Here is a 27,154-nt window from a genome sequence, read left to right on the forward strand (position 1 = left end):
GTACGCTGCTTCCCTCTGTATTCGTCATTTAAATCCTGATAAATGAACAAGGCTATGCTTATAATTGAATGTATTAGTGCCGGTTGGCATTATATTTGGAACCAAATGGCATTTGAATCATTAGCTTAGTTAGAATTTTATTCAGCAACAGTTTAATTATTAGTACAAACCTATTAAAGCATATATTTCAGAAGGTTTTACCTATTTCTGATTGGGGATATTATATAGAGAGAAATTTGCTTTTCTTGATATATGTTACTGACCTATATCTGGGAGCTTAGGTTTCGATCTCAAAATTTGTCAGTGGTGCAAAATTTGAAAATATTATGATTTTTAGTGAGGAGGATATTGATAATCTGCAAGAAGATATAGACAGTCTGGTGGAATGGGCAGACACGTGACAGATACAAGTTAATTAATGTAAGGAAGTGTGAAGTGACGCATTTTGGTCCGAAGATCGAGGAGAGGTGATATAAAATAAAGGATACACCTTTACCCGTCCTAATCCCCATTGCACCTTTACCATGCCAAGATTCCACAGTCTATTCACCCATCACAGAACCCATTGAATATCCAGCCTGCAGTCTACATTGCACATTCTACTTGCACATTCATCATTCAACATTTTACACTCCCATTTTCCGATGTACCTTCACCTTGCAACATCTCCCTGCGCCGTCTCACAAGCCAGCCAACGTCGCACCTCCACTCTGTCCATTGCCCATGCTAGGCTTATCCTGCCCAGTCCGCATTGTGTTTCACTTTGCTCAGTTACAATGCCCAGGTTGCACACTGTTCCAACTTTTATATTCTCCATTAATAATAAATGAACAAATAGAACCATCCCTTGATTAAACACTGTCACCTTTTAGTGGGTGAATTTCATGAAGTGCTGTGTGTGGTTCCCTCCTTGACCTTGATGCTTCTGTACAAATGTAGTCAAAGGAAAATTATCCAAATATATCTTCAATTCTCCTGCTCATTCACAAGGAAATGAGCGGGTGGTGGATACAGTTTCAATAGTAGCTTTAAAAGATAGAGAATGGATTTACAAATTTAAAATCCAAGGGAGAGATCAATGCCTGGAGTTGTTTTCAGGCTGTGGCGACGAGAATAACAATGCACATTTTCAATTTGAATTGTTCAAAATACTAGAATGGAATATCTATTTTGGATGAAAGGAAACTTTAAATTGTGCAACTGTGCTGTGCTTCAGCGGCTTGTCATATAGTCATAGCGGTTTACAGCATGAAAACAGGCCCTCGGACAACTTGTCCATGCCGCCTTTTTTTCAAAACGCCAAAGCTAGTCCCAATTGCCCGCATTTGGCCCATATCCCGCTATACCCATCTTACCCATGTAACTCTCTAAATGCTTTTTAAAAGACAAATTTGTACCCGCCTCTACTACTGCATCTGGCAGCTTGATCCAGACACTCACCACCCTCTGTGTGAAGGAAATTGCCCCTCTGGACCCTTTTGTATCTCCCCCTCTCACCTTACAGCGATGGCCTCTCGTTTTAGATTCCCCTACCTTTGGGAAAATATATTGACTATCTAGCTGATCTATGCCCCTCATTATTTTATAGACCCCTCAGCCTTTGACAGTCCAGAGACAAAAGTGCCAGTCTATCCTGCCTCTCCTTATAACTCAAACCATCAAGTCCTGATAGCATCCTAGTAAATCTTTTTTGCACTCTTTCTAGTTTAATAATATCCTTTGTATAATAGGGTGACCAGAACAGTATACAGTATTCCAAGTGTGGCCTTACCAATGTCTTGTACAACTTCAACAAGACGTCCCAACTCCTGAATTCAATGTTCTGACCAATGAAACAAAGCATGCCGAATGCCTTCTTCACCACTCTGTCCACCTCTGACTCCACTTTCAAGGAGCTATGAACCTGTACCCCAAGGTCTCTTTTACAGGAATCTCCATTCATCCATCACCTGCTGAGCATATCCAGCATTTTCGGTTTTTGATTCTGGTTTCCAGCTTCCAGCTTTGCGTTGTGTTCTGTGCAGGTGTTTAACTGGAACAGGGAACAGATTCTGATCAGCGCTGTGACAGATAGAGTAGAATGTGCCCCCGACTATCAAGCCTGTGAGATTATATTCCGAGCTGTCCACGAGAATAAGGAAGAGAAAGAGGGAGGATCATTCTGTGATGGACAGATTTCATGTACAAAGGACAAAATGGTCTTTATTCCCACAGCTGTTTTAACAGACATAAGATGTAGCAACATGACTTGCAATCAATAAAGTCCCTCTTCACAGTCCTTGACTTTTTAACTACGAGATTGTTGAACTTTCCACATTGTCAAAAATCCATATATGGACAAGTAAAGCAAACTTCCAGCATGTGGCGTTTTGGGTAGCGCGTTAGACATCTAAATAATGGCAAGTCAGCCATTCAAAGGTTGTGGGTTTCAGTCCCACCAGAATCGGACTTGGGGTCCGATTAGTAGAAAGCAGGTTGCTGCTCCGTTGATGTGATTCAGCTTCGGCACCGACATTTCCTGCTCTGCCATCTCTCCATGCTGCTTCTGTTTATTGGCTCCCAGGGAAACCACTGACTCAAAAATAAACCGCAAACCCCGGGGGCTTTCTTAAAGTTTGACACGACGTTCGCTGGTTGGGTTAGAAATAGTAGCATCTTTTTCAATTAGATATTTCGCTTCTTTTGAAGATCACGAAGATTAAACAACACACACGTGCAACAACAACAACTTATAAATAACTACAATCAATAAATAAATATCAGTGCCCTGCAACCTGGTGGTGTTATTCTGATGTGTCTGCTGCGCTTGTCCTTCTAGGCGGTCGTGGTCGTGGGTTTGGAAGGTGCTGGCAAAGGAGTCTTGCTGTGTTGCTGCAGTGCATCTTGTAGATGGCGCAAACTGCTGCCATTGTGTGTCGGTAGTGGAGGGAGTGAAGCTTTATGCATGGGAAGCGAATGAAGTGGGATGCTTTGTCCTGGATGGTGCCAAGTTTTTGCAGTGCTGTTCAAATTGCATTCATCCAGGCAAGTAATCTCAGGAAACCAGGTGCTCGGGTTTCCTCCCACAGTCCAAAGATGAGCAGGTTGGGTGGATTTGGCCAGGCTAGATTGCCCCTTGGTCACCAAGGTGTTTGTATCGGTAGATTAGCGGGGTGGATGCGTGGCTCTGCGGGAATAGATCCTGTGTGCGATTCTCTGTCGGAGAGTCGGGACAGACTCGATGGGCAGAATGGTCTCCTTCACAATTGTCGGGATGGTGTGATTCTAAGGCGATTTGACTCTGTTCGAAATTCCCTGAGAAAACAATGGAACGCTATGTTTGTAGAACTTGGAGAATTGGATTTATTGCAAATTAAATGTTATTTTACTGCAAGATGATGAAAGTACCTGGATCACGTCAATAAATAGTCAAGATATTTGAGGAGACTCTCGAACTATGTTTTTTTTTATCGTTGTAGATTATCCACTGTGAAGGGAAAGACAACATTGACAAGCAAGAAATGGATATTGCGACGTACGAAGTTGCAAAGTTCACTGGAAAGGAATCCGAGGATCTGAATCCTGAATCTTCTGATTTACTAAATCGGCGCTTTAACCAACTAAGCCCCAGAGCCTGATACCGCTCTTCGAGGGTACATCAGAATGCTGGAAATACATTCCAGATCTGGTGGTATTAGTGAAAAAAGAGATATTACCAGATCTGTAACGTCCCTCTGAAAAAAGAGATAGTTCACATTTCAGATGCAGACCTTGCACGGGAATGACCGGTTCTCTCTCCACAGATGCTATGGGATCTCGGATAGATTCATGAAAGAAAAATAACTGAATCCCACAGTGGCCCATCGAGACTGCACCGATTTCCCTGTAAAACTTTCAAATCCGCCTTTCCCCGACACCCGCCCACCAGGGTCTCAGGGGAGGTGCTCCTTAGGAATTCACAAAAGAAAGCACATCGGAGGGAATCACACAAATCACTCAGTGAAACACTTCCACTAAACATTGAGCGGTTTAACGTGAGCTTGGTTCCACTTACTGTTTTCAGACACACACCTGGTATAAAAGTAGCCGTGTTCAGGATGTGATTCACATACAGTTTTCTGCTCTGAAGGCAGATGTGCTCCTTCTGTGGCACGAGGTGATTTTTTAAAAAGTACTTTATTCATACGGGATATGTGTGCCGCTGGCGCGAGAAGCATTTATTGTCCAAATTAATAATCTTTGAGTAATTGGCGATGAATTCATTCTGGTGCCGCTGCAGTCCATGTGGTATATGTGCACATACACTCCTGTTCGGGAGGGAGTTCCAAGATTGTGAGCCAGCCAGGGGAACGGTGAGACATTTCCAAGTCAGGATGAAGTGTGTCTCGGAGTGGAACTCACAGGTGGTCGTTGTTTCTCAGCATCAGCTGCCCTTGTGCTGCCAGGTGAGACATTTCTTGGGTTTGGATGCTGCTTCGCGAACGAAAAATCACTGTCAGGAGTGGGATTTGAACCCACGCCTCCAGAAGAGACTGCGACCTGAACGCAGCGCCTTAGACCGCTCGGCCATCCTGACTACACTGGCAAAGTGCAAAATTTCTGCACAAGTCGATCTGAATTCCACCTTTATTGTCATTACATTTATAACTCGATGTATTTTTCCATTTTTGAACCCCAACCAGAGTCCTGTATCTGAGTCCCATCCTTTCCCAAGCCGCCGGGGGCTGAGGAGCTTCTCACTGCTGGATTGCGCTGTTTGCTCAAATCAACAAAGACCCAATTCCCGCCCTACCTGTTCCTTCCACGAAGGTGTTGAGAGTGTCAGATCTGAGCAACGTGAAGTATCCAATCGGAGAGTTATATCCGAGCGACAGGAATATCTCTCCACAGCTGCTTTCGGAGCTGCTGAATATTTCCAGCATTTCCTCTTTCTGATTTTGTCCCTTCATTACAGGAGTTCATTTACTGACAACCCAAAACTTGTCTCGAGGGCGCAGGTCCAGACATACCTTTTCTGTGATCTTCACACAGACAAGTTCACTCTTCACTTTCCAACTCACAAGCTTTAAAATCGGCTGTTTCCACACTCAGCACCCTGCGGCATTGCCTTCAACCCTCACCCCACCCTCCACCCGACCACCAGGGTCTCAGTAGTACAAATGCTTCTTGGGAATTCACAAAAGCAAGGGGATCACAGTGTTTGTGAGGGAACATAAAAGGTTAATCCACACTCACAAACGGACTGATTATGTGAGAATCTCTCTCTCTCTCACGTACACACACACACACACACACACACACACACACACACACACACACACACACACACACACACACACACACACACACACACACACACACACACAGAGACCACCACCACCACCAAGGCAAATGGTGAAATTTCATCAATTAAGAACATCTGGGATTAAAAGTCTGACGACCATGGATCGATTGTCAAAAGGAAGACAACTGCTTCACTAATGTCCTTTAAGGAATGAATATTTTAACTGGTTTGGACCTAAATGGGGCCCCCGACACACAGCAACTTTGGTGACTCTAAGCTGCACTCTGAGGTGACCTATCAAGCCGCTCAGTTCAAGGGAAATTTAGGATGGGCAATAATGCGGGCCCAGCCAGCGACACCCACATCCCAGGAATGAATAAACAAAATAAATCGGTGAGTCAAAATGAGGGGATACAGAAACTCAGTTGCAGTACCAAAAGTTGAAAGAGACAGAATTCATTGAGAAACCATATTTCAGTTCCGGAAGCTGACAGTCAGAACAAGTCACTTCTCCACGCACAGTTTAACTGATCGAATCAGGAAGATCCCAATCTTCATTGAGCAGCAGATAATGCAAAACACAGTCTGAATACAGACAGATGCACCAGAAAAAGCATTCATTCTGGTTGCATCACAGCTTGGTGCGGCTCCTGCTCTGTCCAGGACCGCAAAAAATCGACAAAGTGTCGTAAACAAAGCCAGTTCATCACGCAAACCAGTCTGCCATCCATTGACACGCCGCGTTGCCTTGGAAAAGCAGCCAGTTGAAGGAGCCACGCACCGTGGACAGATTATCTTCCACCGGCTTCTGTCGAGAACTGGATACAAAAATCTGACGGCAGGCACGAACCAAGTAAAGAACAGCGTCTTCCTTGTTATCATCAGAATTTTGATTGGACCTATCTCGTATTAATTTGATCTTTCTCTACATGTTGCTGTGACTGTAACTCTACATTGTGCGCTGTCTTCTTTCCTTCGCTATGTATGGTATGCTTTGTCTGCGTAGCATGTAAGAAACAATACTTCTCACTGTGTACTAATGCATGTGACAAGAATAAATCAAATCAAATAAAATCAAAGAATATGACACAGATATAAAGGTCAAATCGGCGTAGTTGCAAATGACCAGAGGCTGCTTTCCCCCTCAAAAGGGAGAGCTTACTGGTGGCGATTTAGCCCAAGGGTTCCCAGGCGACAGGCAATGCTTGGAATATCTAATGTGCGATCGAATAGTACATCTGGATTTTCTTTGCAGAAAATTTGTATCAAAATCCTGATGTTGTTTTTAAATCCGGGGATAATATACGGCTGTTACAAACTGCCCTGCCACCTTCAATGATTTGTACACAGGTCCATATATTTCCCGCTGTTCCTGTTTCCCCTTTTGGAATTATATCCTTTATTTTGTATTGTCTCTTTGCGTTCTTCCCACCAAAATGAATCACTTAATCCGCCACATGTCCTCCCATTCCACTAAGCTGTCTGTGTCCTTTCAGAGTTCGACTGGAATTTCTGTAGCTCTTTTCAGAACCAAAGGGCGTCCCAAATCATTTCACTGATAATAAAGGATTTTTGAAATATAGTCATTGTCCAATTGCTGAACTTTTGAACTGTCTGTTCGATACGTCAGAAATTCCCATATGGGGATGGGGAATAAGTGCACCAGGTGTGGCTCTGTGGCGCAACGGATAGTGTGTTAGATTCCTCGTCATTGTCTGGCGAGACAATCAAAGGTAAACTTTGAAGAAATCAGCTGTTCATAAACTGGTTAGTTAGATGTTGGTTATAGTTGCGATGACCGAGTTGTTCAGGCGTTTGATTTAAAATCTAATGTGGTTCACCGCGCAGGTTCAAGCCCCCAGGGTTTCGAGAGTGGATGAAACTGTTCATTTTCTTTAATCACCTCCAGAGGGCTGATCACTGACTGGAAAACTGATCGCCATTCCTATTGGATTTTGTGAAGATATCGACGAAATATTGAGTGAACAGATGGAAAAGAAGACGATAACAATGTCTGTTTGACTTCTGTATTTTGGGAGCCGATCGTGGCTCTGCGAGGAGAAAGGGGTGAGGTCAGAGGTGCGGGAGACGAATAGGGCACGGTTGAGCGCCTAACCAAACACCGAGGGTCGGGGTGGAGGCACCTTGGTGTCAGGAAGTTGGAGTCCATGTCAGGAGCGCCGATTTGGAAAGAGGCATCAGGGGAACAGTTCCGACTGAGGTGAACAAACTAGGAGAATGGGGATGGCGTCCTTACAGGGATCGGGGTATGAGGATCTGTACTCGGCGTGTGAGTCGGTGGGGCTTTAGTTACTGGTGGTCAGTCTATCTAGAATTGGAGGCAGACAGGTCAAGGAAGGGTAGGGAAGTGTCGGATTTGGACCATGCGAAAATGCGAGGGCAGAAAATGGAAGCAAAATCGCTATTTTTTCCAGGCGCAGATGAGAGCAGGAAGCAGCACCGATACAATCATCGACGTAACGGAAAAAGAGTTGGGGGGTGGGAAGAGGGGGTGGCGGGGTGGGGGGGGGGGGCGGTGGCGGTGGCTGAACAGGACTGGAACAAGAAATATTCCACATACTCCACAAAAATCACTCACTTTCAGGCGCGTAACCGGAGCCTAACGGTGCCTTTTGTGATGCTATCTGAAGATTACAGTTTCCAACCCAGTCACTTTGTACAGAAATCTGGTGGAACCTCCTCAAAACTGAGCCTGTTGACTGAAATCCACTATTTCTTTCAGAAATTGCAGGGAGCTTTCTCAGAATTACTTCCCTTGTAACTTTGTCCATTTAATTCTCACTTATCTTAGAATTTTTGATCCGAACAATTCCACAATATCTGTTTGATCTGGATAAATTATTGATGTTCCCAACTCGAACAAAATGCTTTGTTATCAATCGGCCAATGGGAATTCTGTGGATGGAATTCTAATGTCCTCAGGAAGAGGTTTAATAATGAGCTGAATGAACTGTTTTTGTTCACAGGGATGAAAGGTTATGTCACTGGGCTGGCAATCCAGAGGTCCGGACTAATATTTGGGGACACGGAGTAAATCCCACCACGGCAGCTTGCAAAATTCAAATTCACGGATTTAATACATAGAAACATGAATAGAAAACAGAAACAGGAGTTGGCCATTCGGCCCAAATAATGCTGGAATTGAATGCAAGCTTCAGAAATGGCGGCCTTGAAATTTCCGTCGATTGTTTTCCAGAGACAACATCACAGAACAACAGAGAACATGTCACACAACAGGACACGCCTTTACAGAACCGAGAAAACTTCTGCTCAAGATGGATCATATTTACACAACCGGGAACACATTTACACAACAGGGAACACATTTGCACAACAGGGAAGAATTTGACACAACCACAGTGAAGATCTGTCAACGACAGAGTCACAGTTCCACAACAGAGAGAACAGTTACACAGCACAGAACACAGTTAAACAGCAGGAAATAGATTTCAAAACAGGGCCTGGCTTTGTGTAACAGAAAACAGCTTTTCAGAAATAATCATATTTTCCATCTCAGTATCTTGCTGGTTTGCTCGGCACCTTTTCTGTCTGTCATTGTGTGTGTATCCTGATAGTCTCTTCCTGCTTTTCTGTGTGTCTTTCTCTATCTGTTACACTCGAGGTGATGTCATGTGTTATTGTCCAGCCAGGGTGTGCTTCCCACCACGGGGGTTGTTGTTTTAAATCAATGGATGTCCAAAGATGTACGGGTTCGGTTGATTGGCCAGGTTAAAAATTGCCCCTTAGAATTCTGAGATGCGTAGGTTAGAGGGATTAGCGGGTAAATATGTGGGGGTAGGGGCTGGGTGGGATTGTGGTCGGTGCAGACTCGATGGGCCGAATGGCCTGCTTCTGCACTGTAGGGTTTCTATGTTTCTAATAGTTGTCGGACTGCCGCGCAACAGTCATAGACAGGAAGCGATTATGTTTCGGAGCAGAGTGTCGCAGCGGAAGCGGCCCGTAACCCAGAGGTAGATGGATCGAAACCACCCTTTGCTATCGTGTTTTGACTCGCATCAAAAAGGCATATTCGGCTGCTGTCCAAGAGCAAATCTGGATTTTCTCGGCAGCAAATTTGCTTCGTCATGTTGATTTGTGTTACCGTGGGTGGCACAGCGCATTTGTCCCAGGTTTAGTTCAGTTGGCTGTGCAGCAGATTCAGCCAACAGCTCCTGATCATTTCCCGTATCGGTTGAGATTATTGATACAGGCCCCGCCTTCTCAGCCTTGCTCTCCGCCTGAGATGTGAATCCTCCGGTTAAATCACCAGAAGTCAGCTCTCCCCTGAGATGTCCGCTGAATCATCTCGGACCGTGGACGTTGCTTTAAATTTACAAACAGCAAAAATATGACCTGCTCGTGGAAACCGGAGGTATCCCTAAAATATCATTTCATCATAATTTTGAAATGTATCATTTCGCGAACATTTGCAAACAATCAACTTTCCCCGGATGCAGAATCCAAAGACCAACTGCAGAAATCCTCCAGGAGCCTGACGTGAATTAAACACGCAACCTTCTGACCTGGAGGGGCCTGATAAATTAACTGTCTCCCTCTTTACTTTCTATGGATTTACATCGAATGGAAGAGTTACAACGAACCGAGATTAATGAGAGAGCAGGACCACAACATTGTCCTGCGGGAGAAATGTCTTCTTGTTGCGGGTGTTAAGAGCACAAGAGCTGGTTTGGGGCAGTATAGACGCATGACGAGGTGGCCGAATGGTTAACGCGATGGACTGCTAGTCCATTGCGCTCTGCACGCGTGGGTTCGAATCCTATCTTCGTCGTAGATGCATTTTCTCCGTCTTCGTATTGACCCACTGATTGAGGGTGGACTGATATTGAGATTTCCGAACAAACGTGAAGTTTCGACCGAGTTCTGCAGGTATTTGGGGTGAATAATCCAGCACCATTCCATATTCCTCATCCAAATGAGAAACTCGAGCTGGCAATCGATTCAAATCAGGACACCAGCTTTGGGCAGGAGTTTGCCACCAGGAGAAGCTCCAAAACAGACTCCAGCTTCATTTGAGGCACCAGTTGCGGATTTTGTCTTTCCAGAATCGGACGTTCCGCCATGAAAATTAGTGCCGGGTTTGGTGGAATGGTCTTGTTCAATTGCCCCTCACTGTCACGAGCATTAACATGTTAAATATGTGGGGTTACGGGCCTGCATGGGATTGCTGATGGCGCCGGCTCGATCAGCCGAATGACCTCCTTCTGTACTGTCGGGATTCTATGAAGTTCAGGGCGACAGTTTCACTTCTTTGAGAATTTCCCGAACTGCTCTCGGATAAGATTAAAACTTCTAACCAGTCAATGCCTGTTTGAGGACTGGCAAGGAATAGGGCTGACATTGAATAGGTTCATATTGAATTAGTTACAGCAAATTGATTCTTTAAGAGGTGTTGGTGTAATGCTTTCAGAGAGACTGTCATAGTGCCTTTTTTTGTTCAGTCATTTTGTTAATCTACTTGGAGCGGGTGCAGTTTGTCAACATCTGTGCCTCTTGCTTGGCCACCTCTGCGGGCAGCAGCAGCTCCAAGAGTCAAGTGGGCGATGGTGGTGACTGTGTGAGCATTTGATCAAGGTTCCTGACCATCACATTGGTGACTTATTTAATTAGATATCGCAGGTCAGAACAGAACAGAACAGGACACCTGAAATGAAATTCACTCAAGATTCTCGTTATTCATGAGTTATTAATGGAAATATTTCTTCGATTTGCTTCCTGTGTAAACTTTGTTGCAATGAAAGAATAGGCCTCAATGCTATTCAATGAGTTCTCAGTCAGAAACTACAGTGAAAAGGGGGGTTAAACTGTGCAGAAAAACGCGACAGCCAAGATCAGTTTACAAATTGTGTTATGGACACACCTTCGTGAGCAGCGAAAGTAATTCCGTAATTATAACTAATGAAAATAACAACCACTTTAGCAGAGCAAGCGCTGGTGATGTCGTGATGAGCATGGCTGTCTTCGAAGCAGTTAGCCCGGATTCGGTTCCCGGCCATAGCACTGGTCATTTATTTAGGTCCTTATCCACGGCCTCTTGCGTTTCAAATCATGTGGTCAAGAACAGTTCACACGCAGCAGTTGCCGGAAATGAAACAAAAAGGATTATTTATTTGGACGGAAAATTCCGCTTCAAATTCCCTCTGCAGAAAAAAATATTGAAACAGAGGAAGAAGTCTCTGTGTTAATGAATGAGTTCTCAGTCAGAGACAACGATATAATGTAACGGGAACCGAACACAGTTGACCTCCCTGACTGATCTCAATAATCCCGATGAAGTCAATATGAACGTTACTGAGGTCGTTGCATCGACTGGCCAATAAACAGCTCCGATGGCAGGGTGGTTCAGGCGTTCGACTTGGAATCTAAATTTGCTTTGATTGGAGACTTTTTTAACTGAAAGAACAGGCCTCAAAACTATTCAATGGGTTCCCAGGCAGGTACAATATTAAAAAGTAGGCTTAAACTGTCCAAAAAACAAGAGTTAACAATTTCAGTTCACAAAATGTGCGTCAGGACCACCTGGTGTCTGAGGAAATCGGAACTAAGGCAGTTCCGTAATTATAACAAATGTAAATAACAATCACTCAAACATAGCGAGCGATGGTGGTATAGTGGTGAGCAGAGCTGCCTTCCAAACAGTTGACCCGGGTTCCATTCCCGGTCATCGCATTGGCAATGTAGTTTTGACTATATTTTGTGGACAAAATAAAATTCGAACGCGGCAGTTGCCGAGAAATACGCTTCCCCTTCTAATTTTATTTATTTCGGGCGGAGAATTCGGTTTCAATTTCTTTATCCTGAAAACAACGTTGAAATAGAAGAATAATTGAATAAATGAATTCTCAGTCAAACATAAGGACACCAAATAAAAATAGAGGAACACATGTCAGCTCACACACTGTTCACTGCACAATCCTGGTGCTTGATGAAGTTAACATGAACATTGCTGAGGTGATTACATCATTTTGAGAGATAAGCAGCTGCGCTGGCCGAGTGGTTAAGGCGTTGGACTCAAAACCATCGTTTCCTCGCGAAGGTTCAAACTCTGTGCGCAATGAGCGAGATTGGAAATGTTTAATTGGCTTCTCCAGGGCAGCCCATGATATTGAATTCTAATTTACTGTGGGCTCTTTCTATAAAGACCGGGAACTGTGCTGGCATCGACAATATGGGCCGAATGGCTTCTGTGCTGTCACTTCCATGAGAAAAATCATGACTTGAGAAGAAAGAAAAAGAGCAGCACAAGGACAAAACAAGGTCTTATTTCAGAGAAAGATTCTTGTGTAATGACACACAGGACATAAGAAATACACTTCATCAGAATACATTGAATGAATGAGAATTTCAAAATGCTGCTGAGATGATAAAATAGCGTGTTAATTCAAAACATGCTACAAGCTGGTCATTACTGGGCGTTAGGTATTCCTGCTTAAAACAGTTTGTGAATGGAACGAACATGTGGAATATTTGGAAGAATAATCATATTGGAACGTTAGTAAAAGAGGATTGTAGACAATCATAAGACGTCAGGAAATTTCATGTTAGAATTAATTTCAAAATGTCTATGAATTAAGTGGTCACTCAGCCCAGGACTCCAAACACAAGCGATAAAGTGATGGAATATATTCAGATATCAGAGAATTCTGCAACCAAATCGATGTTGCTTTAAAATTTCCCAATAATTTCTGACAGATCCAACCGAGCTGGGCAGCTCATTGAGAAAGCAGCTATTGCCATGCTTAGGCATCAGATATATTTCTGGCACAAAATGATATCCGAGAGTGTGTGGAAAATGTGTGTGAGAGTCAGAACTGGGTCCGAAATGTAACCAGTGGTGGCGGCACAGAGCAGCTTAAAGGAAGAGAGCGGACGGTGCAGAGGCAAGCTGTTGTCAGCTCCCGGATCCTCCAGTAGTGTTTCTCTCGCCTCACAAACTCTCTAACTGCAATTCAAATTAGACACTCTAGGTTCTCAGACTGGCTTATTTCTGTTTCTGAATTACGAACGTTTCCTGTCGTGCAAATCGAAGACAGAGGGTGGTGGTGGATGGAAAATTTTCGGATTGGAGGCAGGTTGCTAGCGGAGTGCCGCAGGGATCAGTGCTTGGTCCTCTGCTCTTTGTGATTTTTATTAATGACTGAGAGGAGGGGGCTGAAGGGTGGATCAGTAAATTTGCTGATGACACCAAGATTGGTGGAGTAGTGGATGAGGTGGAGGGCTGTTGTAGGCTGCAAAGAGACATAGATAGAATGCAAAGCTGGGCTGCAAAATGGCAAATGGAGTTTAACCCTGATAAATGTGAGGTGATTCATTTTGGTAGGACTAAATTAAATGTGGATTACAGGGTCAAAAGTAGGGTTCTGAAGACTGTGGGGGAACAGAGAGATCTTGGGGTCCATATCCACAGATCTCTAAAGGTTGCCACTCAAGTGGATAGAGCTGTGAAGGTGGCCTATAGTGTGTTAGCTATTATTAACAGGGGATTGGAGTTTAAGAGCCGTGGGGTTATGCTGCAACTGTACAGGACCTTGGTGAGACCACATTTGGAATATTGTATGCAGTTCTGGTCACCTCACTATAAGAAGGATGTGAAAGCGCTGGAAAGAGTGCAGAGGAGATTTACCAGGATGCTGCCTGGTTTGGAGGGTAGGTCTTATGAGGAAAGGTTGAGGGAGCTAGGGCTGTTCTCTCTGGAGCGGAGGAGGCTGAGGGGAGACTCAATAGAGGTTTATAAAATGATGAAGGGGATAGATGGAGTGAACGTTCAAAGACTATTTCCTCGGGTGGATGGAGCTATTACAAGGGGGCATAACTATAGGGTTCGTGGTGGGAGATACAGGAAGGATATCAGAGGTAGGTTCTTTACGCAGAGAGTGGTTGGGGTGTGGAATGGACTGCCTGCAGTGATAGTGGAGTCAGACACTTTAGGAACATTTAAGCGGTTATTGGATAGGCACATAGAGCACACCAGGATGATAGGGAGTGGGATAGCTTGATCTTGGTTTCAGATAAAGCTCGGCACAACATCGTGGGCCGAAGGGCCTGTTCTGTGCTGTACTGTTCTATGTTCTATGTAAAATTCCATCTGAATTCAAGGCAGCAATTCCCATTTCAACCCTTTCTTTGCTGCATTGATCGCGCTCTGTCAGTTGAGCGCTGACTTCGTCTTTGTTTGTCCACTGGAACCTTAAAATCGACCAAAACGTTCCCTTAAATTCTCTCTTCAGGTCTGAGCAGCGCGATCCAATGACAGGAGAATCTTGTGATTTGACACAAGAAGGACTGGGAAACCAGGCGCTGAGAGCGGACACACAAACACAGTAACATTAGTCTAGCCCAGCCGCCCCTTTGACACACTCTCGCTGACAGTGTTCACCTCTGCACATTGACAGGTCAAACTGTGTCTCGGACTGACAGCTCCGAGGACAGGCTTTCCTCTCCTCTCGCTCTGTGCTGTGGATTCGGGGAGAATAATTGGAGTTTCCCAGCTCAGTGACTATTAAAGCCTCTGAGGCCGGCGATGCTCACAGTGTTTGTTCCCCAGATTAGGGGGGCGGGGGGGAAGGGGGGGGCGGCGCTGCAGCCAATCAGACCTGTGCCTGGATTAACCCAGAACTGGTTGAAATTATGATCTAGTTCACAAGCTGAATTCTATTTGTTCAGATGAAGATACAGATGGTTTGCACTCAGTCATTAACCAACAAGATCCGCCCTCCATATACAGTTAACGAGTGGGGGTGGAGGGATAGACATGGACAGACTGAGTTAGGGCGATGATACACAGACGGCCAGACAATGTCTCAGTGGCTGAAATCCTTGTAAATTCCGGCTTTATCCAGAAAGATTCTCTTGGAGATTCTCACTGATATTGCAACAGAGACACATTATTAATCCCACACTCAGGGACAGTGCTGCATTTTGACAGAAGGGATGGGGAGAGGCAATAGAAACTGAATGGTCCAGTTCTGAGCAGTGTGCAGGCTCAGAGTGACCAGAGGTTCAGAGAGATCTTCGAAGGAGAGAGGCGAATTTGGGAGAGCTGTCAGGAAGGCGGATTGGATGTTTGGTTTCGTAAATGGAAGCCATGATGTGGAAATGCCGGCGTTGGACTGGGGTAAACACAGTAAGAAGTAAGACACCAAATAAATCTGTTGGACTTTAACCTGGTGTTGTGAGACTTCTTACTTCATAAATGGAGGCATTGAGTATAAAAAATGGGAAGTTATGCTCAATCTTAATAAAGCTCAGCTTAACTGCAGCTATTTTGGGATTGCACCCACACCCGCTAACGACACTTTAGAAAGTGTGTGAGTGTCCTTTGGAGATTTACTGCTTTGGATCCAGCGATGATGGATTTTAGCTCAAAGGTTTGGCTGGATAATTCGGATTTTCTCTCTTTGCAGCTGACGGGATTGAGTGGTGATGTAAGAGACGTGTAAAAGAGCATAATACATTGAACACAGGCCAAGTTGCTGCATTAGCTGCGAGCAGAAGGATTCAGGGACAGGCAGTGAAGATTTAAGACAGGATGTCTTGGAGGCAGAGGATCCCAACAGCGCGGAAGGAGGCCATTCGGCCCAGACATTCTGCACCGACTCTCCGACAGAGAATCCCTCCCTGTAATCACACGTAATTACACTGCTAATCCCCCTGAAAATAAGGGTCAATTCAGCCTGGCCAGTCCACTTAATCTGCACACCATTGGAGATGCCAGTAAACCGGAACACCCGAAGGAAACCCACGCACACGGGGAGAACGTGCAACCTCCACACAGACAGTCGGCCAAGAATGTTAGTAATGAAATTCAGTTTTCTGCCGGTTACAAACGCTGGGGATTCCCCTTCAATTTGTGGCGTCTGGGAATCAGCGAAGCATCCAAAAATAGAACTGACAATAAATATAACCACGGTAGGTGTGTCAAGAACAGAAGGTTGGTTAGGGCAAGTTTAGGGCCAGTTATAGATGGCAGAGGGAAGTTATGTGTGGAACCGGAGGAGATTGGTGAAGCATTGAACCAATATTTCTCTTCGGTGTTCACGCAAGGGGACATGAATATAGCTGAGGAGGACACTGGGTTGCAAGGGAGTAGAATAGACAGTATTACAGTTGATAAGGAGGATGTGCAGGATATTCTGGAGGGTCTGAAAATAGATAAATCCCCTGGTCCGGATGGGATTTATCCAAGGATTCTCTGGGAGGCAAGAGAAGTGATTGCAGAACCTCTGGCTCTGATCTTCAGGTCGTCGTTGGCCTCTGGTATAGTACCAGAAGATTGGAGGTTAGCGAATGTTGTCCCATTGTTTAAGAAGGGGAACAGAGACTTCCCCGGGAATTATAGACCGGTGAGTCTCACTTCTGTTGTCGGCAAGATGTTGGAAAAAATTATAAGGGATAGGATTTATAGTTATTTGGAGAGTAATGAATTGATAGGTGATAGTCAGCATGGTTTTGTGGCAGGTAGGTCGTGCCTTACTAACCTTATTGAGTTTTTTGAGAAAGTGACCAAGGAGGTGGATGGGGGCAAGGCAGTGGACGTGGTATATATGGATTTTAGTAAGGCATTTGATAAGGTTCACCATGGTAGGCTTCTGCAGAAAATGCAGATGTATGGGATTGGGGGTGATCTAGGAAATTGGATCAGGAATTGGCTAGCGGATAGGAAACAGAGGGTGGTGGTTGATAGTAAATATTCATCATGGAGTGCGGTTACAAGTGGTGTACCTCAGGGATCTGTTTTGGGGCCACTGCTGTTTGTAATATTTATTAATGATCTGGATGAGGGTATAGTTGGGTGGATTAGCAAATTTGCTGATGACACCAAAGTCGGTGGTGTGGTAGACAGTGAGGAAGGGTGTCGTAGTTTGCAGGAAGACTTAGACAGGTTGCAAAGTTGGGCCGAGAGGTGGCGGATGGAGTTTAATGCGGAGAAGTGTGAGGTAATTCACTTTGGTAGGAATAACAGATGTGTTGAGTATAGGGCTAACGGGAGGACTTTGAATAGTGTGGAGGAGCAGAGGGATCTAGGTGTATGTGTGCATAGATCCCTGAAAGTTGGGAATCAAGTAGATAAGGTTGTTAAGAAGGCATATGGTGTCTTGGCGTTTATTGGTAGGGGGATTGAATTTAGGAGTCGTAGCGTTATGTTGCAACTGTACACAACTCTGGTGCGGCCGCACTTGGAGTACTGTGTGCAGTTCTGGTCCCCACATTACAGGAAGGATGTGGAGGCTTTGGAGAGGGTGCAGAGGAGGTTTACCAGGATGTTGCCTGGTATGGAGGGGAGATCCTATGAGGAGAGGCTGAGGGATTTGGGATTGTTTTCGCTGGAAAGGCGGCGGCTAAGAGGGGATCTTATTGAAACATATAAGATGATTAGAGGTTTAGATAGGGTGGATAGTGATAGCCTTTTTCCTCTGATGGAGAAATCCAGCACGAGGGGGCATGGCTTTAAATTGAGGGGGGGTAGTTATAGAACCGATGTCAGGGGTAGGTTCTTTACCCAGAGGGTGGTGAGGGATTGGAATGCCCTGCCAGCATCAGTAGTAAATGCGCCTAGTTTGGGGGCGTTTAAGAGATCCGTAGATAGGTTCATGGACGAAAAGAAATTGGTTTAGGTTGGAGGGTCACAGTTTTTTTTTTACTGGTCGGTGCAACATCGTGGGGCGAAGGGCCTGTTCTGCGCTGTAATGTTCTATGTTCTATGTTCTATGTATTCACATGGTACTGACATTCTGTATTAACTTGCATTTGTAGGCCGCGTGGCCTAATGGATAAGGCGTCTTACTTCGGTTATCATAGTGATAATGATATCAGAAAATTGCAGGTTCGAGTCCTGTCGCGGTCGTTTTAGGGAGAAATCAGGTCAAAGTTCCGGAAAAAACGAGATGTCCTTCTTCAGCTGAAAGCTCTGCATTTTCTTGCAAACATTGCAGGGCGCTATCTGAGAATGCACTTCCTTGTTGTTTTCTTCATTCAATTTTCTAATCTCATTATTTTATTCTCCTCCCAAGAAATCAATCTTATCTTTGAGATCTTAATAAATTATTGATGCTCCCGAATGGAGCAACAGGCTTTGCAGCAAATGGTTGAATCGAATTATGTGGAGGGAATTCTAATCTCCTCAGGAAGGGGTTTAATAATGAGCTGAATGAACTGTTTCTGTTAACAGCGATGAAAGGTCATGTCACTGGGCTGGTAATCCAGAGGCGTGGGAAGACGGAGTAAATCCCACCACTGGTGAAATTTAATTCATTGATTAAATCAATCTGGAATTGAAAGCTAGTGTCAGTGATGGCGGCCTTGAAACTGCCGCCGATTGTGGTAAAACCTCATCTAGTTCACCAGGGCACTTTAGATAAAGAAGTCTGCCCTCCATGTGACTGCAGACCCGGAGCAATGAGGGTGACTCTTACCTGCCCTCTGAAATGGCCGAACAAGCCACTCTCAGTTGATGGACAATTAGGGAAGGGCAACAAATGCTGGTCCAGCAGGCGACACCAACAGCCCATAAAAAGAGAATGGCCTGGTAACGGATTGAGAAACTGGATGCTTCTTCTGCTGCAATAACAAGGATGAGGGAGGCTGTAAATTAGTGAAAGATTTTGAAAAATTTCATTTCGACACAATAGGCCAGAGAAGGGCAGATAAAAATGTATCTCACTCTCTCATACATCTCATTGATGGTTGGTGGCTTTAGCACAATGATGTACATGCGACCAGCATATCAGCGAATCCTAAGAGTGTGAGAGAAATTCCATCAGTAATGCTTCCCCGACATCCTCCAGATTGAAGCGAGGCAGCATTCATGCTGGTGACTGGGAGGAGATTGTTACTCATCGTTGAAAATGGCCAAAACATTTCCCTCAATCTACAGCACGCTTTTATGAGGCAGAATGGCGGGAGAGAAGAAAGTAACAGAGAAGAAAGGTCTGTGGGCCGAGAATGGGCCTGTTCACTCACTTGAAGACCCATGGCAGTAATTCACGGCCCTGACTGGGTGTCATCCTCGAATCAAGAGACAGACAACGATAACAACTGCTTGTTACAAAATAACTATCATAAAAAACCACGTCCAACATTAATATTGGTAAAACTTCCCGATAGTCTGAACAATTCTTGTTTATTTATCCCTCTCTGGTCTGTGAGCTTCGCTCTACCTGGGTGTGCTGACATCTACTGGCCGCAACCCAGAACTTCAACAGAGGGAAGACGTTCACATCAAGTGAGGGTGTTCCAGGAAGAGGTCAATATGAATAATTAATAATGGGGTGTGATTGGGTAGACCTCGTACTTTAATCATTAAATCCACTATAGAAATCAATATTAAATTATCATTCAGTCGGCAGCATTTGCAATTTGCTATCGTCCAGAGCATTGGCAGTTGGCTCGTTGGTCGAGGGGTATGATTCTCGGTTAGGGTAATATTAGTATGCCAGAGGTTCCGGGTTTAAAACCCGGACATGCCCAGCGATCGTTCATTAAATCGGGAGCAGGTTTGAGCTCATCAGAAATCATTGCAGTGAATATGTCACTGCAGAACACGAGAAGAAACGATCGCCAGATTTAAATTTCGTTTGACCATCCAAAGGTACTGAAGGATATGACACGGGAAATTTGCGAAGAGACTGGAAATAATTTTGAGTGGCACAGTGGTTAGCACTCCTGCCTCACAGCCCCAGAGACCCCGGTTTGCTCCTGGCCTTTGCTGACTGTGCAAATTTTGCACATTCTACCCCGTGGGTTTCCTCTGGGTGCTCTGGTAGACTCCCGTGATTCAAAGATGTGCAGGTTGGGTGGATTGGCCATGTTAAATGTTCCTTTAGTTTCCAAAGATGTGTACATTAGGCACTGAATCTGTGCAATTTTGACACTTATTTTGAAATTTTTCCTCTGGCTCTTGATGAACGCTTGACTGGAACATAAAAACCTCTATCATTGAATCCCTGCATTGCAAAAGGTGGCCATTCGGCCCATTGAATCTGCACTGATTCTCTGACCTATCCACGCAACCTCACATATTTATCCTGTTAATCCTCCTAAGCTAAACATTCTGGGAGACATAAGAGTAGATTTAGCATGGTAAATCCACTTACCCTATCAATGGAGTGTGGGGGGAAACCAGAGCACACAGAGGAAAGCCACGTGGGCATAGAGAAAATGAGAAAAATACGTACAGTCACCCAAGGCCTGAATTGAGTCCAGGTCCCTGTCATTCTGCAGCAGCAGTGCGAAAGCCACTCTTATTTCTCTTTCATAAAACCAAAAGACAAAGGAGCAGAATTAGGCCACTCAGCCCATCGAATCTGCTCCGCCATTTTTCTCATTCCCATTCTGCTGTCTTTTCCCCATAACCCTTGATCCCCTTATTAACCAAGAATCTATCTATCTCTGTCTGAGATACACTCAACGACCTGACCTCCACAGCCTTTTGCAGCAAAGATTTCCATAGATTCGCCACTCTCTGGCTGAAGAAATTCCTCCTCATCTCTGTTTTAAAGGAACGTTCCTTTCGTCTGAGGTTGTGCTCTGGTTCTAGTTTTTCCTACAAGTGGAAACATCCTCTCTGTGTCCAGTCTCTCCAGGCCCCCCAGTATCATTTAAGTTTCAATACGCTCCCCCCCTCATCCTTGTAAACTCCAACGAGTACAGACCCAGAGTCCTCAACCGTTCTTCATACAACAAGCTCTTCGTTCCATGGATCATTCTTGTGAACCTCCCCTGGACCTTTTCCAAGGCCAGCACATCCTTCCTTCGATACGGTGCCCAAACTGCTCACAATACTCCAAATGATGTCTGACCAGAGCCTTTGCCAGCCTCAGAAGTACATCCGTGCTCTTGTATTCTAACCCTCTCGACATTGCATTTCCCTTCCTAACTGCCGACTGAACCTACACGTTTACCTGAAGAGAATCTTGAACAAGGGCTCCCAAGTCCCTTTGTGATCCTGAGTTCCTAAGCATTTCACAATTTAAAAAGTAATCTGTGCCTCCATTCCTCCTTCCACAGTGCATAACCTCACACTTTTCCACATTGTTTTCCTTCTGCCATTTCTCTGCACACTCTCCCAGTCAATCCAAATCCTTCTGCAGCACACCTGCTTCCTCAATGCGACCTTTGCATCTACGGGTCCTCACAGACTTCTTTCCGTGAGGAAAAATACCCAACTTCTCAATCGATCTTCATTGCTACAAATCATGGTCAATAGAATCATTCATGTGGATATCCTTTGCACTCCCTCCAAACTTCTTCAAGTGTGGTGCCCAGCATTGGACTCGGTGCTCCAGGTGTGGCCTATCTCGTGTATTTAAAATCTCAACATGATCTTCTTATTCATGTATTCAATCCTCCAATAAAACATAGTGTGTCATTTGCTTTATTACCTGCTCTCTCAACATGCCCAGCCACCTTTAAAGACTTTTGTACTGAGAAACCGAGATCCCTTTTTTATTGCATTTCGTTAAGTGTTGCTCCCTTTATTTCTCCACACTCTCAAAATGAATCAACTCACACTTCTCTGCATTGAACTTCATGTAGTTCGGTGAGTGACCCGCACAGGTGCCCGACTGTGGCAAATTGGGGAATTTCACAGTCACTTCATTGCAGTGTTAATGTAAGCCTTACATGTGACTAATAAACTTTACTTTAACTTTACTTTTCTTTACTTTTACTTCATCTGCCACTCGTCTGCCCAGAGGACAGCAATGGAATCATTCACTCAGCATCTACACATTGTTCTGAGCTTTAGGGTCTCTCAGAATAATTCACTAGGCCTCTCAACATGGAACAACCACCTCATTTCAGGGGGCAATCCAGTGAACCTTCTCTGTACCACCTCTAATGCAAACTGATCTTTTCTCAAATGTGGATACCACAGCTGCACACAGCATTGCAGATGTGGTCTCCATAAACTCCTGTACAATTGTAGCAAGACACTTTTCTTCATCTACTCCAATTCACTTGCAATAAAACCAAACATGCCATTTGCCTTTGTAATTGCTTGAATGAATAATCCAGATTGTGCTCCGAATTCTCGAGAACATTTTAAATTCGTCACATTTCAAACTCTCCTCAACTCTGAAGAGTCCCAGACACCGACAAGCATTAACTCTGTTTCTCCCCCGATAGATGCTGCCAGACTTGCATGAGGCTTCTCGCATTTTCTGTTTTTATTTCAAATTCCGTCTCTGTGCCATCCTCATCTCCTTTTAGACAGATATTTGTAATTTTTAAACTCTCCAGTGACTTATGCCACCAACTGTCATTTAATCAGTGCTGCACTTCTACTTGTTTAGAAACGACAAGAGAACAGTTCACACTCGATTCAGTGATGAATGATGAATGAGAAATTATGTGAGGAGTTGTGACAGAAAATGAGCATCTCCGCCTTCTCCCTGTAACGGGGCAGATAATAATCTAACTCCTTTCGACCGTTTCAATTGAATCTGTATCCACCGCACTTTCCAGCAGTGCGTGCCAAACTTTAAACCCTCACTGTGTGAAAAATGTTTTCCTCGTCTTCCTATTCCTTCCTTTGCTCATGATGTTCAATCTGTTCTCTCTCATTCTTCATCATTCCACGAGTGGGAACAGTTTGTCCCTATCCATTCTGTCCAGACTTCTCATGACATTTAATAGCTGTAAGTGGAACCCCTGATGGGTGGTTAGATTTTTAAACCAGTCGACATTAAGGCATTGATAAAACTCGCAGCATTCAGTTAAATGACTTTTAAATACGTTTATGAGCTAACACGAAGTAATGTGAGATGCAGTAATTTCATTCAAATGAGTAATTATGATTGTAAAATACATATGCGGATGTTTTGAATGGATTATTATTGACTTTAAGGAAGTTACCAATTGGCAGTAAACCAATCCAGATAACCCTTTGTCAAAGGGTCATCTGAACTCGAAACACGAGCTCATTTCACTCCTTACAGATGCTGCCAGACCGGCAGAGATTTTCCAACATTTTCTCTTTTGGTTTCAGATGACAGCATCCGCAGTAATTTGGTGTTATTTTAGAGTTGTACTATTGCACCTCATTTCGAGTTGTAGGACTGAGAAACGTCACTAATGAAATGGATTCGATACTTTGGAACTGTTTTCCTTTTACTTTTCATTGTCTCTTTACAATCTTCCTACCGGAATGAATCACTTCACAATTCTCAGCTTTGAATTTCATCTGTAACTTGTCCACTCATACCGTCAACTTGCCTCTGTCCTTTTTGAAGTTTTACACTATCCTCCTCATAGTTCACAATGCTTCCAAATTTCACATTGTCCACAAATTCTGAAATTGTGCCCTGTGCACCATTACGTCTGTCTAATATATCTGGTGCCTGTTCACAGTATCTACACCCTGAGTGCATATCAAACTGGATTGAGGCTTATAACAGAAAAGAGGAGCCAATGCAGATACATGCCTGCATATTCCACGTAAATGCTGCAGAATTGTAGTCAAGTGGTTTTGCTTTATTGTTAAGAGGAAGTAACAGAGGATGGTTTTGATCCATCGGCCTCTGAGCTATGGGCCCAGCACGCTTCAGCTGCGCGAGTCTGCTACAGAAAGTCCATCTTCGCTTCCACCCCCGGCCTCCGCTCCCCAGTCTCCGCCCGCTCCCCCCTCCCCCACGACCCCTGCCCCCTCCTCCCTCCTCCCCTCCCCTCCCCCTCCTCCCCCCTCCTCCCCCCTCCTGCTCCTCCCATCCCCCTCCACCTCCTTTCCCCTCCTCCCACCACGCCCGCCCCCTCCTCCCCCCGCTCCCGCCCCCTCCTCCCCCGCTCCCTCCCCCTTTCCCCTCCCTCTCCCCCCTCACCTCCCCCTCCCATCTCCCCCTCCCCTCCCCTCCCTCTCCCCCCTCCCTCTACCCCCTCCCCCACCCCTCCCCCTCCCCTCTCTTCCTCCACGTCCCCCCGGCACGGTAGCGCAGTGGTTAGCACTGCTGCTTCACAGCTCCAGGGTCCCGGGTTCGATTCCCGGCTCGGGTCACTGTCTGTGTGGAGTTTGCACATTCTCCTCGTGTCTGCGTGGGTTTCCTCCGGGTGCTCCGGTTTCCTCCCACAGTCCAAAGATGTGCGGGTTAGGTTGATTGGTCAGGTTAAAAATTGTCCCTGAGATGCGTAGTTAGAGGGATTAGTGGGTAAATATGTGGGGGTAGGGCCTGGGTGGGATTGTGGTCGGTGCAGACTCGATGGGCCGAATGGCCTCCTTCTGCACTGTAGGGTTTCTATGATTCTATGATTCCTCCTTCCCACTCCTCCCTCCCCCTCACCCTACCCCCCACCCTCGCTGCCTATCAATGTAATCCGGCAGATATTCACTTCCACACTGTTGTTTAACACCATCAGCAGTGTCAGGAGGCTCAGTCTGGCTACAAAATTCCACTGCATAACACCAAGAATAAAGGGTCAGAGAAAGACACACACAAAAGCAGCCAAAGAGGCTGTTTGTCCACGTGTAACGACAGTCACGGAATTGATCACTGATGTTTGAAAGGAGTTTTCTCTTGTAAATATGTTTATAAATATATTTACCGCTGTGTAACTGTGCTCTCTGCTCTTCAAAGATGTTCACTGTTGTTGTGCAAAGTGTTTCACTGTTTTTTTTCCTGCTGTGCTCTATGATATAGAGGTTTACAACATGGAAACAGCCCCATCGGCCCAACTTGTCCATGCCGCCCAGTTTTTTACCACCGAGCGATTCCCAATCGCCCGTGTTTGCCCCATACCCTCCAGACCCATCTTACCCATGTAACTGTCTCAATTGTTGTTGAGAGATGATTTCTGCTGTTGTGTAAGATGTTCCGCTGTTGTGTTTCCGGCTGTGTAAATGTTTTTTTTCTATTCTGTTAATATGGCCCCTGCTCTGAAAATGTGTTCCATGGTGTTTGAGAAGATTCTCCGTGAAGATGTTTCTGTCAGTAAATTGTTGCATGTTGTGTTAAGATGTTCCCCGTTCGTATGCTTTCTTGCATATAAAATTGATTCACTGCAGATTGAGGTTTTTTGGAGAAAAGAGAAGCCGATGTAAATACCTGTCTGCAGACTCCACGTAAAAGCCACAAGTTGTTTCATTGTCAGTGATAATAGGAATAGCAGAGGATGATTTCGATCCATCGACCTCTGGGTTATGGGCCCAGCACGCTTCCGCTGCGCCACTCTGCTCCGGTAAAGGCCATTTCTGCTGCCTATCAATATAGTCAGGCAGATTTTCGCTCCCGTATCATTTAATACACGTTCCAGTGTCAGGACGCTCAGCCACTGCATCAAACCGAGAATAAAACAGAGAAAAACACACAATAGCAGTAAGAGAGATTGTCTGGACACGTAACGACAGGCAAAGGTGATGGGAAACCGGCAAAGCACGGAATTGGAAAATCGATCTCTATTTTTAAAGGAATTTTCTGTTGCAAGTACATATTTGTAAATGTATTTCCTGCTGTGTAACTCTGCTCTCTGTTGTTGAGAGGTGCTTTCTGCTGTTGTGTAAAATGTTTCCCTGATGCTGTCAATATCTTTCCGGTTGTATAAATATGATCCATGTTGTGTACTTTTGAAAAATGTTCTGTTAATATATGCCCTGCTCTGTAAACGTGTTCCGTGTTGTGTGAAAATATTCTCCGTGAAGATGTTTTCTGTTCGGCAGAAAGATGATTAACTGGTCTCATAATGTTCCATATTGGGTTAAAATGTTACACGTTGTGTTAAGATGTTCTCTATTCTTGTATAAAACTCTGGTTAAACTGCAACTGGATAACGATCGCCCAATTTCGACTGCATTTTACCCTCTGTTAGTGAATGTGATTGGGGGATTCAGATTGTATCCAAACATGCACGTGAGTGAAATTTGTTCTGCATCTATCTGTCTCCGGTTGTAGTTGCGAGAGTTTATTTGTTTTATTCATTTCGAGAGGTGGGCATCACTGAAGAGGCCAGCATTCATTGCCAATCCCCAACTGACATTCGGAAGGTGATGGTTTGCTGCTTTCTTGATGTTTCCCGATCCTATGCTTCCTTGCATATAAAATTGATTCACTGCAGATCGAGGTTTTTTGGAGAAAAGAGAAGCCGATCTAAATACCTGTCTGCAGACTCCACGTAAAAATCACAAGTCGTTTCATTGTCAGTGATAATAGGAATAGCAGAGGATGGTTTCGATCCATCGACCTCTGGGTTATGGGCCCAGCACGCTTCCGCTGCGCCACTCTGCTCCGGTCAAAGCCGTTTCTGCTGCCTATCAATATAGTCAGGCAGATTTTCGCTCCTGCATCATTTAATACACATTCCAGTGTCAAGACGCTCAGCCACTGCATCAAACCGAGAATAAAACAGAGAAAAACACACAATAGCAGTAAGAGAGATTGTCTGAACACGTAACGACAGGTAAAGGTGATGGGAAACCGGCAAAGCACGGAATTGGAAAATCGATCTCTATTTTTAAAGGAATTTTCTGTTGCAAGTACACATTTCTAAATATATTTCCTGCTGTGTAACTCTGCTCTCTGTTGTTGAGAGGTGCTTTCTGCTGTTGTGTAAAATGCTTCCCTGATGCTGTCAATATCTTTCCGGTTGTATAAATATGATCCATGTTGTGTACTTTTTAAAAACGTTCTGTGAATATATGCCCTGCTCTGTAAACGTGTTCCGTGTTCTGTGAACATATTCTCCCGTGAAGATGTTTTCTGTTCGGCAGAAAGATGATTAACTGGTCTCATGATGCTCCACATTGGGTGAAAATGTTGCACGTTGTGTTAAGATGTTCTCTATTCTTGTATAAAAATCTGGTTAAACTGCAACTGGATAACGATCGCCCAATTTCGACTGCATTTTACGCTCTGTTAGTGAATGTGATTG

General features: G+C 44.7%; 3 non-coding genes across 3 annotated transcripts; 1 reads left to right on the forward strand and 2 right to left on the reverse strand.

The window, feature by feature from the left end:
* Nucleotides 1-4,472: 4,472 nt before the first annotated feature.
* trnal-cag (transfer RNA leucine (anticodon CAG)) lies at nt 4,473-4,555 on the reverse strand. Its single transcript has one exon. It is a non-coding gene; the product is annotated as a tRNA-Leu (tRNA).
* A 5,436-nt stretch (nt 4,556-9,991) lies between these two features.
* Nucleotides 9,992-10,073, forward strand: trnas-gcu (transfer RNA serine (anticodon GCU)). The gene has a single exon. It is a non-coding gene; the product is annotated as a tRNA-Ser (tRNA).
* Nucleotides 10,074-26,439: 16,366 nt separating this feature from the next.
* trnam-cau (transfer RNA methionine (anticodon CAU)) lies at nt 26,440-26,511 on the reverse strand. The gene has a single exon. It is a non-coding gene; the product is annotated as a tRNA-Met (tRNA).
* Between the last annotated feature and the right edge of the window lie 643 nt (nt 26,512-27,154).

Source organism: Mustelus asterias, unplaced genomic scaffold (assembly GCF_964213995.1).
Source record: "Mustelus asterias unplaced genomic scaffold, sMusAst1.hap1.1 HAP1_SCAFFOLD_35, whole genome shotgun sequence".
Classification (NCBI taxonomy): Eukaryota; Metazoa; Chordata; class Chondrichthyes; order Carcharhiniformes; family Triakidae; genus Mustelus; species Mustelus asterias.